At 38.0% G+C, this 23,758-nt stretch overlaps 1 pseudogene; it reads right to left on the bottom strand.

The window, feature by feature from the left end:
* Positions 1 to 2,149: 2,149 nt before the first annotated feature.
* On the bottom strand, positions 2,150 to 2,392 carry LOC100604231 (annotated as a pseudogene).
* Between the last annotated feature and the right edge of the window lie 21,366 nt (positions 2,393 to 23,758).

Below are 23,758 nucleotides of genomic sequence, written 5' to 3'. Positions count from 1 at the left end.
GCTGAGCACCTACTGGTCCTTAAAGACCAGCATCATGAATAGTTAAAATAAATTATTTCAGGTCCCTCTAGCCTATAATATAGGGATACAAGATAAGAAAATTTTTAAAAGCCTGTTCTTCTGGAACATAATTGATAGCTATAGATACATACACAGGAAGGGACGTTAGAAAGAAATATCCAAGCATGATTTTGTTTATAGAAAAATAAAAACAAACAGAGATTGGCTGTAAGTATTTTTACATCCCAGAATTGTTTCAATGCATTACCTGGAGCCTTACTTGCTCAGCTCTTCAGGTCCTTTAGGGAAGTGTTTCAGAACAGGTACAATCTTATCATTTCTTTTATCAGGACTTGAGTTCTCATAACTATATACCTCTGTGCCTTACTTTACATTTTAAATTCACTTTAAGTTACTGTTTCTACAATAAATCCTCCATCCCCAATAGGCTGAGGCACATTTGGACCCTTTGAGGCAGTGTGGGCTGCCAGCACTGTGAATAGGCAGCGTCCTGCCTGCCTCACAACATCTGCACACTTGGTTCGGAGATGTCTTTCCTGTATCCCTCACCACCCTCTGACAGAACCCCATGGATCAGCTTTACAGGTCTCTATGTCCAAATCTGCAGGGGTCTCTCTCTTTCTAACACCTGACTAGTTAAACAGGATTCCCAGACTTAGCCCTTCTATCTCTGGCCACCTGATCTTCACAGTCCCCTTCTGGTTGGAATTTTCCATGGATGGATCTACCTTGAATTCCCCTCTTCCAATTACTCCTTCAACAAGCAATTCCTAGAGGCTATCCTTGTAGAGCAAGATGATGGACATCTTTGGATGTCTCTTTGGAGATACCCTTAAGATAGCCTCACCAGACACCAACTGGCCCCACGGGATTTCTTCCTGCCTTCTTCCTCCCTCCTTCCTTTGTAAATTCAATGTTAGATTTCAAATCAAAATCCTCAGCTCATGATTCACTGTTCTCATTGATCCACGCAAGGCTCAGTATGCATGTATCTATAGATTTCTTATATAACAAAGATTGATGTCTTGTATGAAAGTACTGTCAATGTACACAAATTGTGTGGCATCATACACTTCATTCTGTTCCTCACTTTTTCACTCAGGATTCCGGTTTCAAGTCTCTTCAAGTTGCTGCACATATATCAAGTCTGTTGTTTAATTGCTTAATAATACTCCCTAGTGCACATCCAGTACAAGCGCTTCTCCAGTCACCCAGTAAGAAACCACAGATTGCTGACACTTCCCTGAAAAACAATGAACATCTTCATATATGCCCCATTATAGACCTGTGTGAGACTTTCTCTGGGATGAGAACCCAGACATCCCACCCACAACAATCTTCTGGATTCCCCATCTGCATTGCTGGGTCAGAGGATATGCATATTCTTAATTTGACCAAATAGGACCAGAGGCTCTCCAGTGTGGCTGCAACAGTCCACATCCCCAACGGCACTGATTAGAATCTTTACATCCCCCATCCCCATCTCCCTGCAACACTTGGCTTGAGTTCCAGCTTTGTAAATTGTGCTAATCTGATAGATTTGAAGTTACTATTGTTTACATTTTCATCTCTTACAAACCCCAAACGGGTCTGAGCATCTTGTCATAAGTTAGATATCATTTAAAAGTTATCATTTTAGTTTCTTTTTCTCATTAGTCATGTTTTTTTCCTTTTACTAGATTTCTACTGGAATTCCCAAACTCCTCATCAGTTCTCTGTTACTTTTATCCATGGCTATTTTCATGAAAACAGAAAAGCTTATTTTGATGTAATTAAATCCATCAATTTTAGCCTCAGGTTAGTGCTTTGGGGATTTTCTATCTTAGATGGAATTCTACAATCTTTCCAGCAAATATAATGTTTATTGTAGGTATTTGTCACATGACCTTTATAAATTAGAACACTCTCTTTCAGACCTGATTTTCTAAGTTTTGATTTTTAATCATGAAGTTATTGCATTTTATCCAGTGCTTTTTCTGATTCTATTACGATCATCCTATAGTTTTTCTCCTTTAGTGTATTCATGTGGTGAGTTACATTGGCTCATTTTCTGATGTTGAATCATCCTTGCTTTCTTGTTTCAAAGGATTTTTAATATTTTAATACAGTTTAGATCAATGTGTCTGGTTCATTTCAGTTCCTTCACTGCCAAACCAGGGGGCAGGGACTAGTTCAGTTTCTCTGCCTTGTCTTTGTCAGTGATGATCAGGGTATAAAGGAATCTGCTGCATGGAACTTTAAACTTCACATTGTCCTTATTTTTCTTGATCTTTACAAATTTGGCATCCTTTCACCAGGCTGTAAGCAGAAAACCCTTGATTTCCTCAATTTTCTGAAGCACGGTGGTAAGGTGCACCCAGCGCAGACTCATCCTTGCTTTTATGGAGATAAAACTGTCCTAATTTTGTGTTATCTCTAAGATAATAATATCTTACCTTACAACAAAAATTATTATTAGGGGCAGAGCAAGATGGTGGAATAGAATCCTACACCTTTCATCCCTTTCACTGGAACGCCAAATTTTAATAACTACCTGCCCATAGAAAAGCACAATCCGAAGAACCAAAAATTAGGTGAGGAATCATAGTATCTGCTTTTAACTTCATTTCACTGAAAGAGGCATTGAGGAGTGCAGGAGAGACAGTCTTGAATCATGGACACCACACCTCTCCCATCTGCTGGCAGCAGAGAAAGGTGCAGAGAGAGAGAGAGAATCTGTGCACTTTGGGGAGGGAAAATGCAGCAACCTGGGGATTTTACATTGAACTGGGTGCTGCCCCATCACACTGGAGAATAAAGCCTTGCTGGTCACAACCAGCACCTGCACACCAGAGGGAGCATCTGGAATAGCCCTAGCCAGAGGGAATCGCTCATCCCAGCGGTAAGAACTTGAGTTTTTCAGCAAGCCTCGCTACTGCAGGCTGAAGTGCTCTGAGGGCCTAGTTAAACTTGAAAGGCAGTCTAGGACACAAGGACTGCAATTCCTAGGCAACTCCTAGTGCAAGGCTGGGCTGAGAGCCAGCAAACTAGGGTGGTACCTAGTGAGAACTAGGTGACCTAGGGAGACACCAGCGGGCACAGCTAAGGGAGTGCTTATGCTACTCCTCCCCCCAACTCCAGGCAGTGCAGCTCGAAGCAATGGAAGTGACTCCTTCCTTCTGCTTGAGGAGGGCAGAGTGAAGAATAAAGAGGACTTTGTCTTGCATTTTGGATACCAGCTCAGTGACAGTAGGATAGTGTACCAGGTAGAGTCGTGAAGCCCCTATTCCAGACCCTAGCTCCCAAACCGTATTTCAAGACACATCTTGGGCCAAAAGGGCACCCTCTTTCTTAAAGGGAAAGACAGGTCCAAGCAGGATTTACCATCTGCTAACGAAAGAGCCCTTGGGCCCTGAATAACCAGCAGTGATACCCAGGGAGTACGCAGTGGGCCTTGGGCTCTGAGACATGCTGGCTTCAGGGGAAACGCCACACATTCCCAGCTGTGGCGACTATGGTGGGAGACTCCTTCTGTTTGAGAAAAGCAGAGGGAAAAGTAAATGGGACTTTGTCTTGTACCCTAGGTACCAGCTCTGCCAAGGTGGGGTAGAGCAGGCTCTTGGAGTCCCTGAGTCCAGGCCTAAGCTCTTGGATGACATTTCTGGAAATGCCCTGGGCAAAAGGAGAGCCCACTGCCCTGCAGGGTGAGTCCCAGGCCTGGCAGCATCCATCACAAGCTGACTGAAGAGCACTTGGGCTTTAAGCAACATCAGCAGTGGCCTGGCAGAATCCCCCATGGGTTGGTGGTGGTGGTGGCCAAAGAGAGAGGTCCCTCTACCTGTGAAAAGGGAAGGGAAGAGTGGGAGGGACTTTTTATTGTGATTTGAGTGCCAGCTTAGCTGCCATAAAATAAGAGTATCAGATAATTTGCTAAGGTTTCTTACTTCAAACCCTGACTCCCAGACAGCATCTCTGGACATGCCTAGGGCCTTGGGGAACTCACGACCCTGAAGGGAAGGGCCTTGAACAAGACTCAGTGCTGTGCTGGCTTCAAGTCTGATCCAGTGCAGTCCCATTAGTGGCGGCCACAGGAGTGCTTGCATCACCACACTCCCAGTTCCAGGTGGCTCAGACAGAGAGAAAGACTCTGTGTGTTTGGGAGAAAGTAAGGAAAATAAACACGAGTCTTTGTATGGTAATCCGGAGAATTCTTCCAGATTACATTAAAGATGACCAAGGTGGTACCTCTGTGAGTCTACAAAAACTACAGTATTATTGGGACTAGGCACAAGTCCCTTTGAATATCTGGAAAGCCTTTCCAAGAAGGAAGGACACAAACTTAGACTGTGAAGACTACAATAAATACCTAACTCTTCAATGCCCAGACACCAACAAACATCTACAAGCATCAGTAACATCCAGGAAAATATGACACCACTAAATGAACTAGATAAGTCACCAGGTACCAAGCCTGGAGAAACAGATATATGGTCTTTCAGAGACAGAATTCAAAATAGCTCTTCTGAGGAAACTAAAATTCAAGATAACACAGAGAAGGAATTCAGAATTCTGTTAGATAAATTTAACAAAGAGATTGAAATAATTAAAAAGAATCAAGCAGAAATTCTAGAGTTGAAAAATGCAATTGACATATTGAAGAATGCATCAGAATATCTTAATAGTAGAATGGATCAAGCAGAAAAAAGAATTAGTGAGCTTGAAGACAGGCTATTTGAAAATACGCAGAGAGAAAAAAAAATAAAAAGAATAAAAAGCAATGAGCAGACCTATAAGATCTAGAAAATAGTCTCAAAAAAGCAAATCTGAGTTATTGGCCTTAAAGAGGAGGTAAAGAAAGAAATAGGAATAGAAGGTTTATTCAAAGAGATAACATCAGAGAACTTCCCAAGCCTAGAGAAAGATATCAACATTCAAGTACAAGAAGGTTATAGAACATCAAGCAGATTTAACCCAAAGGACACTACCTCAAGGCATTTAATAATTAAACTTCCCGAAAGATAAGGAACAAATTCTAAAAACGGCAAGAGAAAAGAAATAAATAACATACAATAGAACTCCAATACATCTAACGGCAAACTGCAGTGGAAACCTTACAGGCCAGGAGAAACTGGTATGACATATTTGAAGTGCTGAAAGAAAAATCTTTCATCCTAGAATAGTATATTTGGCAAAAATATCCTTTAAGCATGAAGGAGAAATAAAGACCTTCCCAGACCAACAAAACTGAGGGATTTCATCAACATCAGACCTGTCCTACAAGAAATGCTAAAGGGAGGTCTTCAATCTGAAATGAAAGGATATTAATGAGCAAGAAGAAATCATCTGAAAGTACAAAACTCACTGGTAAATTAAGGACACAGAAAAACACAGAATAGTACAACACTGTAGTTGTGGTGTATAAACTTCTATCAACTTAAGTAGAAAGACTAAATGATGAACCAATAAAAAATAATAACTACAACAATTTTTCAAGACATGGACAGAACAGTAAGACATAAACAGAAACAACAAAAAGTTAAAAAGGCGGGGGACAAAATTAAAGTGTAGCCCTTCTTTAGTTTTCTTTTTGTGTGTTTGTTTGCTTGTTTATGTAATCAGTTTTAAGTTATCGCTGGCTTAAAATAATGGGCTGTAAGATAGTATTTGCAGCCCTCATGGTAACTTCAAATCGCAAAACATACAATGATAAACAAAAAATAAAAAAGCAAGAAATTATATCATACCACCAGAGAAAATCACCTTCACTTTAAGAATGACAGGAAGGAGAAAAGGAAAAGAAGACTGCAAAACAATGAGAAAATAAATAACAAACTGGCAGGAGGAAGTCCAATGTTATCAACAGTAATAGTGAATGTAAATGGACTAAACTCTTCAATCAAAAGAAACAGAGTGGCTAAATGGATGAAAGAACAGGATCCAGTGATGTGTTACCTACTAGAAACACACTCTACCTACAAAGATACACATAGACTGAAAAATAAAGGGAAGGAAAGAGATATTCCATGCAAATGGAGCCCAAGAAAGAGCAGGAGTAGCTATATTTATATTATAAAAAACAGATTTCAAGACAAAAACTGTAAGAAGAGCCAAGAAAGTAATTATATAATGATAAAGGGATCCATTCAGCAAGAGGATATAATAAATATAAGTATATATGCATCCAACACTGGAGCAGCCACATGTATAAAGCAATTATTATTAGAGATTAAAAAAAGAGATAGACCCCCAACAAAATAATAGCTGGAGACTTCAACACCTCACTTTCCGCATTGGATGGATCTCCCAGAGAGAAAACCAACAATAAAAAAATTAGACTTAATTTGCACCACAGAACAAATAGACCTGATAGATATTTACAGAATGTTTCATCCAATGGCAGCAGAATACACATTTTTCTTCTCAGCATGTGGATCATTCTTAAGGATAGACCATATACTAAGTCACAAAATAAGTCTTAAAATATTTTAAAAATTACAATAATATAAAGCATTTTCTCTGACCACAATGGAATAAAGCCAGAAATTAATAACAAGAGGAATTTTGGAAACTGTACAACCACACAGAAATTAAACAATATGCCCCTGAATGACCAGTGGGTCAATGAAGAAATTAAGAAGGAAATGAAATTTTTTTGAAACAAATGATAATAGAAACAGAACCTACAAGATACATCAAAAGCAGTACTAACAGGGAAATTTATACCTTTAAGTGCCTATATCAAAAAAGAAGAAAAACTTTAAATAAATAACCTAATGATACATCTTAAAGAACTAGAAAATTGAGAGCAAACCAAATGCAAAAATTAGTAGAAGAAACGAGATAATAAAGATCAGAGCAGAAATAAATGAAATTGAAATGAAGAAAATCATACAAAATATCAGCCAGGCACGGTGGTTCATGCCTCGAATTTTATTATAGCATTTTGGGAGGCCAAGGCAGGGGAATGGCTTGAGCTCAGGAGTTTAAGACCAGCCTAGGAAACATGGCAAAAACCCACCTCTACAAAAAGTACAAAAAAGTAGTCAGGTGTGATGGCATACATATACCTCTGACCAGCTTCTCAGGAAGTTGAGGTGGGAGGATCACCTGAGCCCAGGAGGTCAAGGCTGCAGTGAGCTGTGATCATGCTACTGCACTCCAGCCTGGACAACATAGTGAGACTGTGTCTCAAAATAAAAAGGATCAGTGAAACAAAAAGCTGGTTTTTTGAAAAGATAAACAAAATTGACAAGTCTTTAGCTTAGACTAAGAAAAAAAGGGAGATGACTCAAATAAATAAAATCAGAGATGAAAAAGGAGACATTGCAACTGATACTGCGAAAGTCAAAGGATCATTAGTGGCTACTATGAGCAACTATATGCCAATAAATTGGAAAATCTAGAAGAAATGTACAAATTCCTAGACACAACAACCTACTAAGATTGAACCATGAAGAAATTCAAAACCTGAACACACCAGTAAAAAGTAATTAGATCAAAGCTGCAATAAGAAATCTCCCAGTAAAGAAAACCCCAGGACCCAATGGCTTCACTGCTGAACTCTGTTAAACATTTGAAGAAGAAGTAATGCCAATGCTACTCAAACTGTTCAAAAAAATAGAGTAAGAGAGGGAATACTTCCAAACTCATTCTACAAGGCTAGTATTACCCTGATACCAAAACCAGACAAGGGCACATCAAAGAAAGAAGACTATAGGCCAATATCTCTTATGAATATTGATGCAAAAATCCTCAACAAAATATCCAGCAAACAAAATCCAACAATACACTAAAAAGATCATTCATCATAACCAAGTGAGATTCATCCCAGGATAAAAGGATGGTTCGACATATGCAAATCAATCAATGTGATACATCATATCACACTGAAGGACAAAAATCATATAATCATTTCACTTGATGCTGCAAAAGCATTTGATAAAGTTCCCCACCCCTTCGTGATTAAAAAAAAAAAACCTCAAAGACCTGCATATAGAAGAAACATACCTTAACATAATAAAAGCCACATATGATAGACCCACAGTTGGTATCATATTAAATGGGGAATAACTGAAAGCTTTTCCTCTTAGATCTGGAACATGAGAAGGATGCCCACTTTTACCAGTGTTATTCAACATAATACTGGAAGTCTTAATTAGAGCAATCAGATAAGAGAAAGAAATAGAGAATCCAAGCTGAAAGGAATAAGTCAAATTATCCTTCTTTCCAGAAGATATGATCTTATATCCAGAAAAAACTAAAGACTCCACCAAAAAACTATTAGAACTGATAAGCAAAATTCAGTTAAAGTTGCAGAATGCAGAATAAACATACAAAATCAGTAACATTTCTATATGCCAATAGTGAACAATCTGAAAAAATTTATAATAACCACAAACCATTTATAATAACCACAAACAAAATTAAACACCTAGGAATTAACCAAAAAGGTAAAAGATCTCTACAATGAAAACTCTAAGCGGGGTGTGGTGGCTCATGCCTATAATCCCAGCTCTTTGGGAGGCCAAGGTGAGTGGATTACTTGAGGCCAGGAATTAGAGACCAGCCTGGCCAGCATGGAGAAACCCTGTCTCTACTAAAAATATAAGAAAAAAAATCATTAGCCAGGCATGGTGGTGCATGCCTGTAATCTCAGCTACTCAGGAGGCTGAGGTGGGAGGATTGCTTGAGTCTGGGAGATGGAGGTTCCAGTGAGCCAAGATTGTGCCACTGCACTCCAGCCTGGGTGATAGAGTGAGACCCTATCTCAGAAAAAAAAGAAAAGAAAAGAAAACTCTAAAACATTAATGAAAGAAATTGAAGAAGACACACAAAAAATGGAAAGATATTCCATGTTTATGGATTGGAAGAATCAATAATGTTAAAATGTCCACACTACCCAAAGCAATCTGCAGATTTAATGCAATCCCTATCAAAATACCAAAGACATTCTTCACAGAAATAGAAAAAACAATCCTAAAATTTACATGGAATCATAAAATACCCAGAATAGACAAAGCTATCCTGAGGAAAAAGAACAAAACTAGAAGAATCACATAACCTGACTTCAAATTACACCACAGAGCTATAGTAACCAAAATAGTATGGTACTGGCATAAAAACAGACACATAGACCAATGGAACAGAAGAGAGAACCCAGAAACAAATTTGCACACCTACAGTAAAACTCATTTTCAACAAAGTTGACAAGAACAGACACTAGGAAAAAAGACAATTTCTTCAATAAATGGTACTGGAAAAACTGTATATCCACATGCAAATGAATGAAACCTGGTCACTATCTCTCTCCTTATACAAAATAATCAAATCAAAATGGACTAAAGACTTACATGTAAGACCTCGAACTATGAAACGACTCCACAAAAACATTGAAGAAACTAAACTGTACAAGACATTGGTCTGAGCAAACATTTCTTAAGCAATATCCCACAAGCACATGCAACGAAAGCAAAAATAGATAAATGGTATCCCAACAAGTTAAAAAGCTTCTGCACAAAGGAAACAATCAACAAAGTGAAGAGACAACCCACAGAATGGGAGAAAATATTTGCAAACTACCTGTCTGACAAGGGATTAATAAGTATAATATATAAGGAGCTCAAATTATCCCATTAAAAATGGGGCAAAGACCTGAATAGACATTTCTCAAAATAAGATATACAAATAGAAAACAAGTATATGAAAATTAACAAAGAGGTGAAAGATCTCTGCAATGAAAACTGTAAAATACTAATGAAAAAAATTGAAGAACACACACAAAATTTGTATTTCTCTGATAATCATTGATTGTCAGAGAAATACAAGTCAAAACTACCTATTCAGTTAGTAACAAATGCTGGTGAGGATGTAGAGAAAAGAGAACCCTTATACAGTGTTGGTGGAAATGTAAATTAGTACAACCACTATGATGAACAGTTTGAAGTTTCCTCAAAAAACTAAAAATAGAGCTGCCATGTGGTCCAGCAATCCTACTACTAGGTATATACTCAAAAGAAATAAAATCAGCATATCGAAGAGATATCTGCACTCCCATGTTTATTGCAGCACTTCACAATAGCCAAGATTTGGAATCAACCTAAGTGCCCATCAACAGATGAATGAATTTTGAAAAATGTGGAACTTTTACATAACAGAGTACTACTCAGCCATAAAAAAGAAAGAGACTCTGTCATTGCAACAACATGGATGGAACTGGAGGTCGTTAGGTCAAATGAAATAGGCAGACACAAAATGACAAGCATCACATATTCTCACTTATTTGTGGGATCTAAAATTCAAAACAATTGAACTCATGGAGGCACAGAAGGATGGTTACCAGAGGCTGAGAAGGGCAGTGGAAGTGTGGGGAGAAGTTGGGAAAGGTTAATGGGTACAAAAAATATATAATGAGTGACTAAAACCTAGTATTTGATAGCACAACAGGATGATTATACTCAATAATAATGTAATTACATATTTTTAATAACTAAAAGAATATAATTGGGTTGTTTGTAACACAGACGATAAATGCTTGAGGGGAAGGATATCTAATTTTACATTATGTGATTATTATGCATTGCATGCATGTATCAAAGCATGTCATGTACCCTATAAGTATATATGCCTACCATAGATTCATGAAAATTAAAAATGAAAATTTATTATTATGACATACTATTAACTTGGCCTTGCTAATATTTTATTTTCATTTCTGTGTTTAAAAGTGAACTGTGCCTATAATTTTCTTTTCTTGTACTCTTTCTATTTGTTTTGGAACCAAGACTATACAACCCTCAAAAAATGTTAAGAGCTTTTTTTTGCATTTGAAATTTTGTAGAATTCATCCATAACACCATCTTGGCCTGAGGCTTTAGAAAAAGGGAGAACTTTGATTTTTTATTACGATTTCTTTTTTTTTTTTTTTTTTTGGGAGATGGAGCCTGGTTCTGTCACCTAGGTTGGAATGCAGTGACACGATCTCTGATCTCTGTTCACTGCAAGCTCTGCCTCCTGGGAAGCGCATGCCGCCACGCCCAGCTTTTTTTTTTTTTTTTTTTTTGTATTTTAGTAGAGACAGGGTTTCACCATGTTGCCCACGCTGGCCTCGAACTCCTGAGCTCAGGCAATCCACCTGCCTAGGCCTCCCCAAGTGCTAGGATTACAGGCATGAGCCACCATGCCCAGCCTACAATTTCTTTAGTTCTTATCAGTTAATTCAAGTTTACATTTCCTTTTGTGCTAATTTTAACATTTTATATTTTTCTAAAAATTGTGCATTTCATCTGTTTTCAAATAACGATGCTTATTTTGAAAATTTCAAATTTGTACATAGTTTTTCAAAATATTAATTCTGTAAATATTTCTTGTGTTGAAAGCAATTTCCCTTTTTCTTTTCTGTAATTGGTTATTTGTATTTTTTCTCTTCTTTGTGATTAATCTTTTCACAGATGTATCATTGATATTTTCAAAGAACTGACATCATTTGATTCATTTCAATGTTTTATTGTTCTTTATTATATTGATTTCTGCCTTGAGCCTTATTATATGTATCCTTTGTTCTTTGTCTTTTCAAACTTCTTAAGTTTAATAATTTATTTGCTTTCAGCCTCTTAACTTTCTAATTTCTTAAGTTTATGCTTAATTTATTTTCTTTTGACTTCTCTTGTTTCCTGTTAAATGTATTTAAAGCTATAACACTTTTTCTAAGTATTACTTTAGTTGTTTTCACAAATTTTGGCATCTACTATTTTCACGGATCATTCATGTCTAAGTATTTCATGTTTACCTTAAGATTTTTGAAAGTGGTGCTAATTTTAGCCCAAATGTCTAGGCATATGGAAATTTTAACATATGAGATTACTAGTTTATAGACATGTAAGACTTTTGTAGAGTTTCTTTAGGTATTGGTTTCTAATTTGATTGAAGAGAGTCAGATAATAATGTGTATGACATTGATCATATGGAATTTATTGAGGTTTTCTTTGCATGATTAATGTTTGTAAAGTGTGGAGGGGCTTCAAGATGGCTGACTAGAAGCATTTCATATGCTCTTCCTCCCCTTAGAAGAACCAATACAGTGTGTAGACAATCACACTTCAAATACATTACCCAAGAAAGAACACCAGAATTCAAAAGAAACGTGACAGGAAACATTGAAAACAAAGACGTAGAAGAAAAAGAGGCAGCCTGCTTGACTGGGATCAGCTGGGAGCCAGGATTGACTTCCCAACATGAAGAAAGGGTTAAGTGAGAGACTTTCAGCAGCTCACACCCCCACCATGGAATTACACAAATCTGACCACCCTGGATCCTCCCAACCCCTGGGAATAACAAAGGGAGCTGCTGGGAGACTGTGACACAGAACTGCTCCAGGGAGGGAGCTCATGCTGTGTCCCATACACTTTCTGAGACCTATGCAGGTATTGCAAGGTGTCATTTTTAAGCATAGCCTTTCACAAACTGTGGGCGTTCCTGGGGCCCAGCAGCACTGGGACTGAGGTGTTAGGGAAACTTGGGCTGTTGCTGTTGGGACTGCAACACAAGCTAGGAATGGGCTCCCACACCTGGGGCTGACAAGGAAGCAGTAAATGGGCTGTAGCTGCCAGTGCTGGGAAGTGAGTGCCATCAGGACTGAGACTGGGATGTGAGCTGGGCCCACGTTGCTTCTGGGATTCATTGCAAGTTGGGTGGGAGCTCCTGCAGCCAGGCTGAGGTGTGAGCTAGGTGCAGGCTACCACGACGACTGGGGGCCATGCCTCATCACCATTGGGCATGAGAGGGATGCATATTACCCACTGGTTTAGGCTGCAGCCACTGAGGCTGGCTTCACAATGGCAGGGACTCAATGCAGCTGCTACCATTCCTCACCCAAGTGGTCCACCTGGGATCTGAGGATGCCTCTGCTCACCATGGCTGGCACCTGCTCTCCTCATTTGGAGGCCTGAGCATAAGCCTGCCCAACCCAGCTTTATCCCCAAAGCTAAAGCACATAGCTTGGGGTCCTGGGGATTTCTCAACCCAATCTACCATATGGATTGCCTTAACACTCCTCCCAGGGGCCTGAGGTTTGGCCTAAATACCCATTCACTACAACCTCAGCTGATACCTACCTGTCAGCGCCACATGCAGGTCTAGAGACTGGACATTCCAGCACACTGCAGCCACCGCCAAAACATATACACACTGCTTGGGACCCAGGGAATCATCCTATCACATTTATTGTCATTGCCTTTGCCACACTGGCTACCTCAAGGCCTAAGAACCAACTCATCCACCCACTCCACTGCTGCTACTACTAGCATCCCAGAAAGCCACCTTTAGTCCCAAGAATTGGCCTGTAGATAACAAACAAACCAACACAGATGCCAGCATGCACCACCTTAGGGTAAAAGGATACACATACTCACCCCATCACTGCTACAACTAGGGCCTGAAGACTGGCCCACCTGACATTCCAGTCCCAAACACAACTTTGCCACAGCCTCCACTAATAACTGCACCCTAACATAATAAGGAAATCACAGATACCACTAATGTTGTTTACAACCAAAGAAATCATACGGAGACTACACTACTATACACCACAGAATCAAAGCTAAGGTGCCCTACTCAACCAACAACATCTTCTGGAAAAAGATTTTTCCCTATAAAAGTAAATTTAAAAATAGAAGTAACTGTTACAGTCACCAGATGCACAGAACAAGATAAGGACACATTGAAAACCAGGGAACATTGAAAACCAGGGAAATATTACACCTCTAAAAGAACACAATAATTTTCCAGCAGTAGATACTAATCAAAAAGAAATTCTTGCCAGGTGTGGTGGCTCATGCCTGTAATCCCAGCACTTTGGGAGGCTGAGGCAGGTGGATCACTTGAGGTCAGGAGTCTGAGACCAGCCTGGCCAACATGGTAAAACATTGTCCCTACTAAAAGTACAAAATTTAGCTAGGCATGGTGGCGCACACCTGTAATCCCAGCTACTTGGGAGGCTGAGGCACAGGAATCGCTTGAACCGGGGAAGCATGGGCTGCAGTGAGCTGAGATAATGCCACTGTGCTCCAGCCTGGGTGACAGAACGAGACTGTGGCAAAAAAAAAAAAAAAAGAAAGAAAGAAAGAAAAAGAAATTCTTGAAAGCCAAGATTAAAAATTCAAACTATTGATTTTAAAGAAGCTGGATGAGATAGATACAAGATAATTCTGAAAAATAATGCAGGAAAAATTAGAAAAACAATTCAGGATATGGATGAGAAATTTACCAAAGAGGTAGATATTAAAAAAAAAAAATTCTGGAACCCAAGAATTCATTGAAGGAAATAAAAAATATATTTGAAAGCTGCAATAACAAAATAGGAAGAAAGAATCTCAGAACTTGAAGACAGGTCTTTCGAAATAATCCAGACCAAATAAAAACGATTTTTAAAAAATGAACAAAGTTTTCATAACATTTGAGGCAGCATAAATCAATTATATTTAAGAATTATTGGATTCCTCAATAGGGAAGAGAGAACAAAAGTATTAGAAAAACTGTTTCATGAAATAATAGATGACTCCCAAGTCTAGCAAGATATTTAGACATCAAGATACAGAAGCTTGGCAATCCCCAAGCAGATAGGATGCAATAAGATCTTCTCCATAGTACATCATAGTCAGACTGTCTAAAGTCATAGATAAAGACTGAATCCTAGAAACAGCAAGAGAAAGGTATCTAGTCAACTATAAAGGAAACCTCATCAGAGTAACAGTAAATTTTTCAGCAGAAACCTCACAAGTCAGAAGAGAATGGGAAAATACATTCAGTGTTGAAAGACAAATACTGTCAGCCAAGAATACTAGTCAGCAAAATTATTCATCATAAATCAAGGAGAAAGAAAGTCTTTCTCAAATATGCAAATGCTGAGAAAATTTATAACCACTAAGCCAGACTTACAAGAAATGTTTATGAGAGTCTTAAACCTGGAAGTGAAAAGATGACTTTTACCATCATGAAATCACCTGAAACTGTAAAACTCACTGGTAAAGCAATCACAAGAAGAAAGAAGACTGAAATGATACCACCACTACAGAAATCTACCAAACCACAACAACAAACAATAAGGGAAAAATAAAGGAGCAAAAAATATATAAAACAACCAGAAAATAATTAACAATATGATAGGAACAAATCCTCACATATGAATAATAACCTTGAATATAAATGGATTAAATATTCCACTTAAAATTATAGAATGGCTATATGTATTTGTTTAAGTGATCCAATTATTTGTTGCTTACAAGAAATCCACCTTGCTAGTAAAGACACGTATACAAAAGTAAAGGAATGGAAAAGGATATTCCATGCAAATGAAAACCGAAAGCAAGCAGGAGTAGCTTAACATAAATCAGATAAAATAGACTTTAAGTCAAAAATAGTTTTAAAAAAAGACAAACGAGGTCATTATGTAATGATAAAGGATCAATCCAGCTAGTAGATATAAAAATGCACTCAATACTGGAGCATCCAGATTCATAAGGCAGACATTACTAGATCTAAAGAGAGAGATAGACTGCAATACAATAATAGTGGGGGATTTCAACACCTCATTCTCAGAATTAGACAGATCATCTAAACAGAAAATCAAAAAATAAATATTGGATCTAAGCTAGTCTTCAGAACAAATGAATGTGATAGACATTTACAGAACATCCTATTCAACAACTGCAGAATATACATTTTTTTTTAAATTAGCACATAAAACACTCTTCAGGGTAGACCATATGTTAGGCCACAAAACAATTCTCAACAATTTTTTTAAAAAATCAAAATTATAACAAATATCTTTCAGACCACATGGAATAGAACTAGAAATCAATGGAAAGAGAAACTTTGGAAACTATGTAAATACATAAAAATTACACAATGTACTCATGAACAACCATGTGTCAATAAAGAAATTAAGATGAGTATTAAAACACTTTTTGAAACAAATGAAAAGGGAAACATAACATACCAAAACCTGTAGGATACAGTAAAAGCAGTGCTAAGAGGGAAATTTATACCAATAAATTTTTATATCAAGAAAGTAGATAGATTACAAATTAACAATTTAACAATGTACTTAAAGAAACAAGCCAAACCCAGAATTTGCAGAATAAAAGAAATAATAAAGATCAGAGCAGAATTAAATGAAATAAAGACTAAAAAATAATACCAAGCATCAATAAAACTAAAAGCTGGTTCTTTGAAAAGGTAAATGAAATAAACTGGTAGCTAGACTAACCAAGAAGACAGAAGATCCAAATAAACAAAATCAGAAATGAAAAGAAGACATTACAATTGATACCACAGAAATATAAAAGATTATCAGAGACTATTGTGAACAACTATACACTAAAAACCTAAAGAAAATGAACAAATTCCTGGAAATATACAAGCTACCAAGACTGAATCAAGAAAAAATAAAAAACCTGAAAGAACCAATAATGAGTAGTGAAATTGAATCAGTAATAAGAAGTATTCCAATATAGAAAAACCCAGGACTGGATGAATTCTCAGCTGAATTCTACCAAGTGTACAAAGAACTAATCCCAATCTTTCTGAAATTATTCCCAAAAAATTCAAAGGAAATTCTTGCTAACTAATTCTACAAAGCCAGCATCACCCTCATATGAAAACCAGACAAGGACACAACAAAAAAAGAAAACTACAAGCCAATATTCCTGATGAACATAGATGCAAAAATTCTGAACAAAATACTAGCAAACTGAACCCAGTAGCACATCAAAAAGATAATACATCATGATCAAGAAGGATTTATACCAGGAATGCAAGAATGAGTCAACATATACAACTCAATAAATGTGATACATCACATCTACAGAATGAAAAACAAAAACCATATGATCATTTCAGTGGACGCAGAAAAAGCATTTGATAAAATTCAACATCAGTTCATGGTAAAAGCTCTCAACAAACTAGGCATAGAAGGAACATCTGTCAACATAATAAAGACCATATAGGATAAACTCATGGTTAACATTATACTGAATGAGGAAAAGTTGAAAGCCTTTCCTCTAAGAACAAAACAAGGATGTCCACTTCCAGCACTCCAATTCAACATAGTTCTAGAAGTCCAAGCCTTAGCAATCAGGCAAGAGAAAGAAATAAAAGGCATCCAAGTGAAAAAGTCAAAGTTTAAATGTTCTTCTTTGCTGATAATGTGACCTTATATCTAGAAAAGCCTAAAGACTTTACCAAAAAAACTCTTAGATTTGATAAATGAGTTCACCAAAGTGGCAGGATACAAAATCAATGTAAAAGAATTAGTAATGTTTTGATACATCAATAATGATCAAGCTGAGAAAGAAATCAAGAAGGCAATGCTGTTTACAATAGCTACAAAAAATTAAAACACCTAGGAATATATTTAACCAAGGAGGTGAAAGATCTCTACAAGAAAAATTACAAAAACCCCGATGAAAGAAATTAAAGATGACACAAGCAAATGGAAAAATATTCATGCTTGTGGATCAGAAGAATTAATATCCTTAAAATGACCATATTGCCCAAAGCAATCTATAGATTCAATGCAATCCCTACCAAAATGCTAACATCATCCCTCACAGAATTAGAAAAAGACAATTCTAAAATGCATATGAAACCAAAACATAGCCCTAATATCCATAGCAATACTAATCAAAAAAGATCAAAGCTTGAGGCATCACATTATCTGACTTCAAAATATATTAGAAGGCTATAGTAACCAAAACAGTATGATATTGGTATAAAAATAGACACATGGATCAATGGAACAGAATATAGAACCCAGAAATAAAGCTATATATTTATAGCCAGTTGATCCTGGACAAAAGCAACAAGGACTTACATTGGGGAAAGGACACCCTCTTTGATAAATGGTGCTGGGAAAATGAAATAGCCACATGCAGAAGAATGAGACTGGATCCCTATTTCTTACATACACAGAAATCAACTCAAAATAGATTAAAGACTTAAACATCAGGCCTGAAACTATAAAAATACAAAAAGAAAACCTAGGCAAAACTCTCCTGAACGTTAGTTGAGGCAAAAAATTTATGACTAAGACCTTAAAAGCCCAGGCAACAAAAACAGACAAATGGGATGTAATTAAGCTAAAATGCTTCTGCACAGCAAAAGAAATAATCAACAGATAGAAAAAACAACTTGTTGAGTGGGAAAAAAATCATTTCAAATATTTTCCAATATTAGGGGACTAGTATCCAGAATGTACAAGGAACTCAACAAAAAAATAATAATCCCATTAAAAAAAGAGAAAAGGACATGAATAGACAGTTCTCAAAGGAAGACTTTCAAATGGCCAACATTTGAAAAAATCCTCAACATCACTAATCATCAGAGAAATGCAAACCAAAACCACAATGAGATATTCATCTTACCCCAATCAGAATGACTACTATTTAAAAGACAAAAAATAACAGATATTGGTGAGGATGCAGAGGAAAGAGAGCATTCATACACTGCTGGTGGGAATACATCCACTCTGGAAAACAATATGGAGATTTCTCAAGAAACTAAACATAGAATTACCATTCAATCCAGCAATCCCACAACTAAGTATCTACCCAAAGGAAAATAAATCAGTATATGAAAGGGATAACTGCACTGTCTTGTTTATTTACAATACATTCAAAATACCAGAGGTATGAAATTAACCTAAGTGTTCATCAACAGATAGTTGGATTAAAAAATGAGGTGCATATGTACACAATGGAATACTATTAAGCCATAAAAAGAATGAAATCATGTCATTTGAAGTAATGTGGATGGAACTAGAGGTCATTATGTTAAGTGACATAAGTCAGGCACAAAGAAACAAATATCACATGTTCTCACTTATATGTGGGAACTAAAAAATTGTATCACATGGCAGTAAAGAGTAAAAAGATAGAAGACAGAGACTGGGAAAGGTGAGTGGGATGTAGCAGGGAGAATGAAGAGAAGTGAGTTAAAAGGTATAAACACACAGTTACATAGAAAAAATAAATTCAATGTTTGGTAGCAGAGTAGAGTAATTATAGTTAACAAAAATGCATTGCACTTGGGTGACAGATACCCGGAATATCCTGACTTGATCACTACACATTATATACATGTAACAACTTTTACATGTACCCCATACATTTTTATAAATTAAAAAATGATAATTAAAAATTTTGTAAATGTTCCATATGTGCCTAAAAATAGCTGTATTTTAATTTTGTTGGGTATTAACTAAATGGAGAAAAATAATGTGTGTCTATGTGTATGCATATGCAATTGAGAGGTGACAGCATGCTGGCAGCCCTCACAGCCCTCACTCACTCTTGGTGCCTCCTCGGCCTTGGCGCCCGCTCTGCCCACACTTGAGGAGCCCTTCAGCCCACCGCTGCACTGTGGGAGCCCGTTTCTGGGCTGTCCAAGGCCGGAGCCGGCTCCCTCAGCTTGCAGGGAGGTGTGGAAGGAGAAGTGCTGGCGGGAACTGGGGCTGTGGGCTGCACTTGCAGGCCAGTGTGAGTTCCAGGTGGGTGTGGGCTTGGCAGGCCCCACACTTGGAGCAGCCAGCCGGCCCTGCCCGCCCAGGGCAGTGAGGGGCTTAGCACCTGGGCCAGCAGCTGCTGTGCTCCACTTCTCACCAGGCCTTAGCTGCCTCCCCATAGGGCAGGGCTCAGGATCTGCAGCCTGCCATGCCTGAGCCTCCCCACCACACCGTGGGCTCCTGCATGGCCCAAGCCTCCCCGACTAGTGCCGCCCCCTGCTCCACGGTGCCCAGTCCCATCGACCACTGAATGGCTGAGGAGTGCGGGCCCACGGCACGGGACTGGCAGGCACCTCCACCCGCGGCCCCGGTGCAGGATCCACTGGGTGAAGCCAGTCTGAGTCTGGTGGGGACTTGGAGTCTGAGTCTGGTGGGGCTCCTGAGTCTGGTGGGCTCCTGAGTCTGGTGGGGATGTAGAGAAACTTTATGTCTAGCTAAGGGATTGTAAATACACCAATCGGCACTCTGTATCTAGCTCAAGGTTTGTAAACACACCAATCAGCACCCCGTGTCTAGCTCAGGGTTTGTGAATGCACCAGTCGACACTCTGTATCTAGCTACTCTGGTGGGGACTTGGAGAACCTTTATGTCTAGCTAAGGGATTGTAAATACACCAATCGGCACTCTGTGTCTAGCTCAAGGTTTGTAAACACACCAATCAGCACCCTGTGTCTAGCTCAGGGTTTGTGAGTATACCAATCCACACTCTGTATCTAACTACTCTGGTGGGGACTTGGAGAACCTTTGTGTCGACACTCTGTATCTAGCTAATCTAGTGGGGAGGTGGAGAACTTTTGTGTCTAGCTCAGGGATTGTAAACGCACCAATCAGCACCCTGTCAAAATGGGCCAATCAGCTCTCTGTAAAATGGACTAATCGGCTGTCTGTAAAATGGACCAATCAGCAGGATGTGGGTGGGGCCAGATAAGAGAATAAAAGCAGGCTGCCGAAGCCAGCAGGGACAACCTGCTCAGGTCCTCTTCCATACGGTGGAAGCTTTGTTCTTTCACTCTTTGCAATAAATCTTGTTGCTGCTCACTCTTTGGGTCCACACTGCCTTTATGAGCTGTAACACTCACCGCAAAGGTCTGCAGCTTCACTCCTGAAGCCAGCGAGACCACGAGCCCACCAGAAGGAAGAAACCGAACACATCCGAGCATCAGAAGGAACAAACTCCAGACACGCCACCTTTAAGAACTGTGACACTCACTGCGAGGGTCCGTGGCTTCATTCTTGAAGTCAGTGAGACCAAAAACCCATCAATTCTGGACACACAATGTCTAAAGATCATTAATTGTATTATTCACATGTTCTAAAGCTCTGATTATTTTTTGTGTATTTGATCCATCATTTTTGCGAGGGAAATGTTAACATTTCTAATTATAATAGTTGACTTAGTAATTCTCCCTAAACTTTTTCAAGTTGTTGCATGGTATTTCTTGAGGTTATATAGTTTACTTCATAGGTATTTATGTGGTTTATTAATGTTTACATGTTATTACTCCATATTCTTTTATCCAAGATACATTCTCTTTGTGTCTTATGACGTATTTTACCTTGAATTCTGCTTTTTCAGATATTATAATACCACTCCATCTAATTTGATTCGTTTTATCTAATATAGCTTATTACATCCTTTTATTTTCAAATTGTTGATATCCTACTTATTTCAGTATGTTTCTTACAGACTGCACATTGTTATAATCTTTTTATTCTGAAATTCTCTCTTTATATTGATAAAATTAAACCATTTGTATTCATTATAATAATTTTAATACTATAACTTATTTCTGCCTTATTTTGTTTTCAATTTATTGTATTTTTTATGTTGTGTGCTTCTTTTCTCCTTTCTCGCCTTTTCTCCTTTCTTTAAAAAGTACACATTCTTTTTTTAAAATATAAAATTTTTAGGCTTATGATGTTTGACTTTAACCTAAGGCCCATTTTGTGTTTATTTATTCCTATTAATTTCCCAATTACTAGTATATCTCAATGTCCTTTGAGACATCATTAGCTTCTTTCATTCCTTATTTTTAAATGCTGCAGTGCTCCAAGACTCAGTCCTCATTCTTCTCCATCCTTACTCAGTTCCTAGGAAATCCTATTCAGTCCAATGGCTTTAAATATTAATTATATACTGATGAATTCCACATCCTTACCAGGACTCCAAACCTGTGTATACAACTCCTTCCTCAGTATCTCTGCTTTAATGTTCACTGGGGACCTCAAATTTAACCTGCCCAAAGTAGAAAGTTCATTTATTTCATTGTCCAATAATTGTGTGTCCTACAGTATCTCCAAAATCCTAGGAGTTTTTTTTTTTGGTTTCTCTTTGTCTAGTACTTCACATTAAAATCTTCAACAAGGCTACCATCTTTATGTTAAATTATATTCCCAATCTGCCCACTTTTATCACCTCCACAGCTATCACCCTCGGCCATGTCACTATCATCTCTCACCTGGATCATTGTAATTACCTACTAACTCTCCTCACTGGTCACCTCATTTCCACTATTGCCTACCACCCACCAACTGCCACCTCCATAATATATTTGTCTCCACAAAGATCTATTTTTAACAGAGAAAATAACGCTGCTCCCATACTCAAAGTCTTCTGCTGACTTCCCATCACGATTACATCCAAACTCCTTACCATAGCCTGTTAGGAAAGTGGACATAAAATTTATCCATCCAAACCAGGCAGTGTTGAGACTGAAAGAGGCTCTATTAGTAAAGACACAGGGAACAATGACAACTTTACAACTTGATTCCTCCCCTGCTCCCTCAGCTCCAACATGCTGCTCTGTTTAATCATTCCCACAACAAGGTATTTCATGAGCAAAAATTCAACAAGGATGTATCAAATGCGGAGTATGTGAGGATGCAACAGTGAACACAACAAAGTTTCTCATTTCATGGAGTTCACATTCTAAAAGCTTCTTCCATTTGGAAGACATCCTCCAGATTCTCACACAGCTTAAGCATTCATATTATCCAAATATCTGGTCAAATGTCACCTTTTTAGAAAGATGTTCCCAGGATATCCTGCTGCAATAGCCTGACTAACCATCCCATCAATCTCTATCACTGACCTTGATTTATGTTTTTCATGTTTCACCTGAAATTATATTATTCCATTAATTGTTTTCTTATAGCCCATGTAGTATTAATAGTTTGTTCTTGTACTACTATAAAGAAATATGTGAGACTGGGTAATTTATAAAGAAAAGAGGTTTAATTGACTCACAGTTCTGCAGGCTGTACAGGTTGGGGAGGCCTTAGGAAACTTTCAATCATGGCAGAGGGTGAAGGAGAACCAGGCACATCTTACATGGCTGGAGTAGAAGGAAAGAGAGATAGGAGGAGATGCCACACACTTTTAAACAACCAGATTTCCTGAGAACTCACTCACTACCATGAGAACAGCAAGGGGGAAATCCACCCCCATGATCCAATCCTCTCCCACCAAGCCCTACCTCCAATATAGGGGGTTATAATTCAACATGAGATTTGGGTGGGGACACAAATCCAAACCATACCAGCCTGTCTGTCCCTTAGAATGTAAGCTTCAAAAGGACAAGGATGTGGCCTGCCTTAGTCACTGCTGTATCCCCAGCTCCTAGAACATCCCTAAACTATCAATATGTATCGAATAAATAAATAATGAACAGTTCATTGGGGACATTAAATTTATATAAAACTTTCCCTTTGGGAACATTTAACTATGTTATTCAATAATATTTAATAGCCAATTCCCCAAAAGTATCTACAGAGAATATCTCTATTACAACCATTTTTCTCAAAACAACTTTTTCCATGCATTCATTTCATATAAATGGCTGTTCTCTCTGCACTGAAAATTGAACAACACAAATAGAATTCACGTATAAATCTAAATTTTCTTAGCATTGCTAAAACCCAGACGAAAAGCACATGTGTGAAGAAGCTGATGAGGCTTTCCCTTTCATGGGTCTTCTATGGCATATATTTATCCACCAGTCTCCTGAATGAAAGGCTGCACTTTTTAAATTCCAAACTAAGCACTTCAAAGGAAGAGCCTCCTGCTTTCCTAAATATGCTTAGTGCAAAAGATTGCATTGCAAGGGCTATCTGGGGGCATTTCTACCTGTGGCGAAAATCCAAATGTCTTGAGTTTTTTTTTTCAGATTATTGTTTATATGCTTCAGATTGTTTGTATGCTGC

Source organism: Nomascus leucogenys, chromosome 9 (genome assembly GCF_006542625.1).
Source record: "Nomascus leucogenys isolate Asia chromosome 9, Asia_NLE_v1, whole genome shotgun sequence".
NCBI classification, from domain to species: Eukaryota; Metazoa; Chordata; class Mammalia; order Primates; family Hylobatidae; genus Nomascus; species Nomascus leucogenys.
Note: the sequence above shows the minus strand (reverse complement) of the source record. Positions and strands in the feature narration are given on the sequence as shown.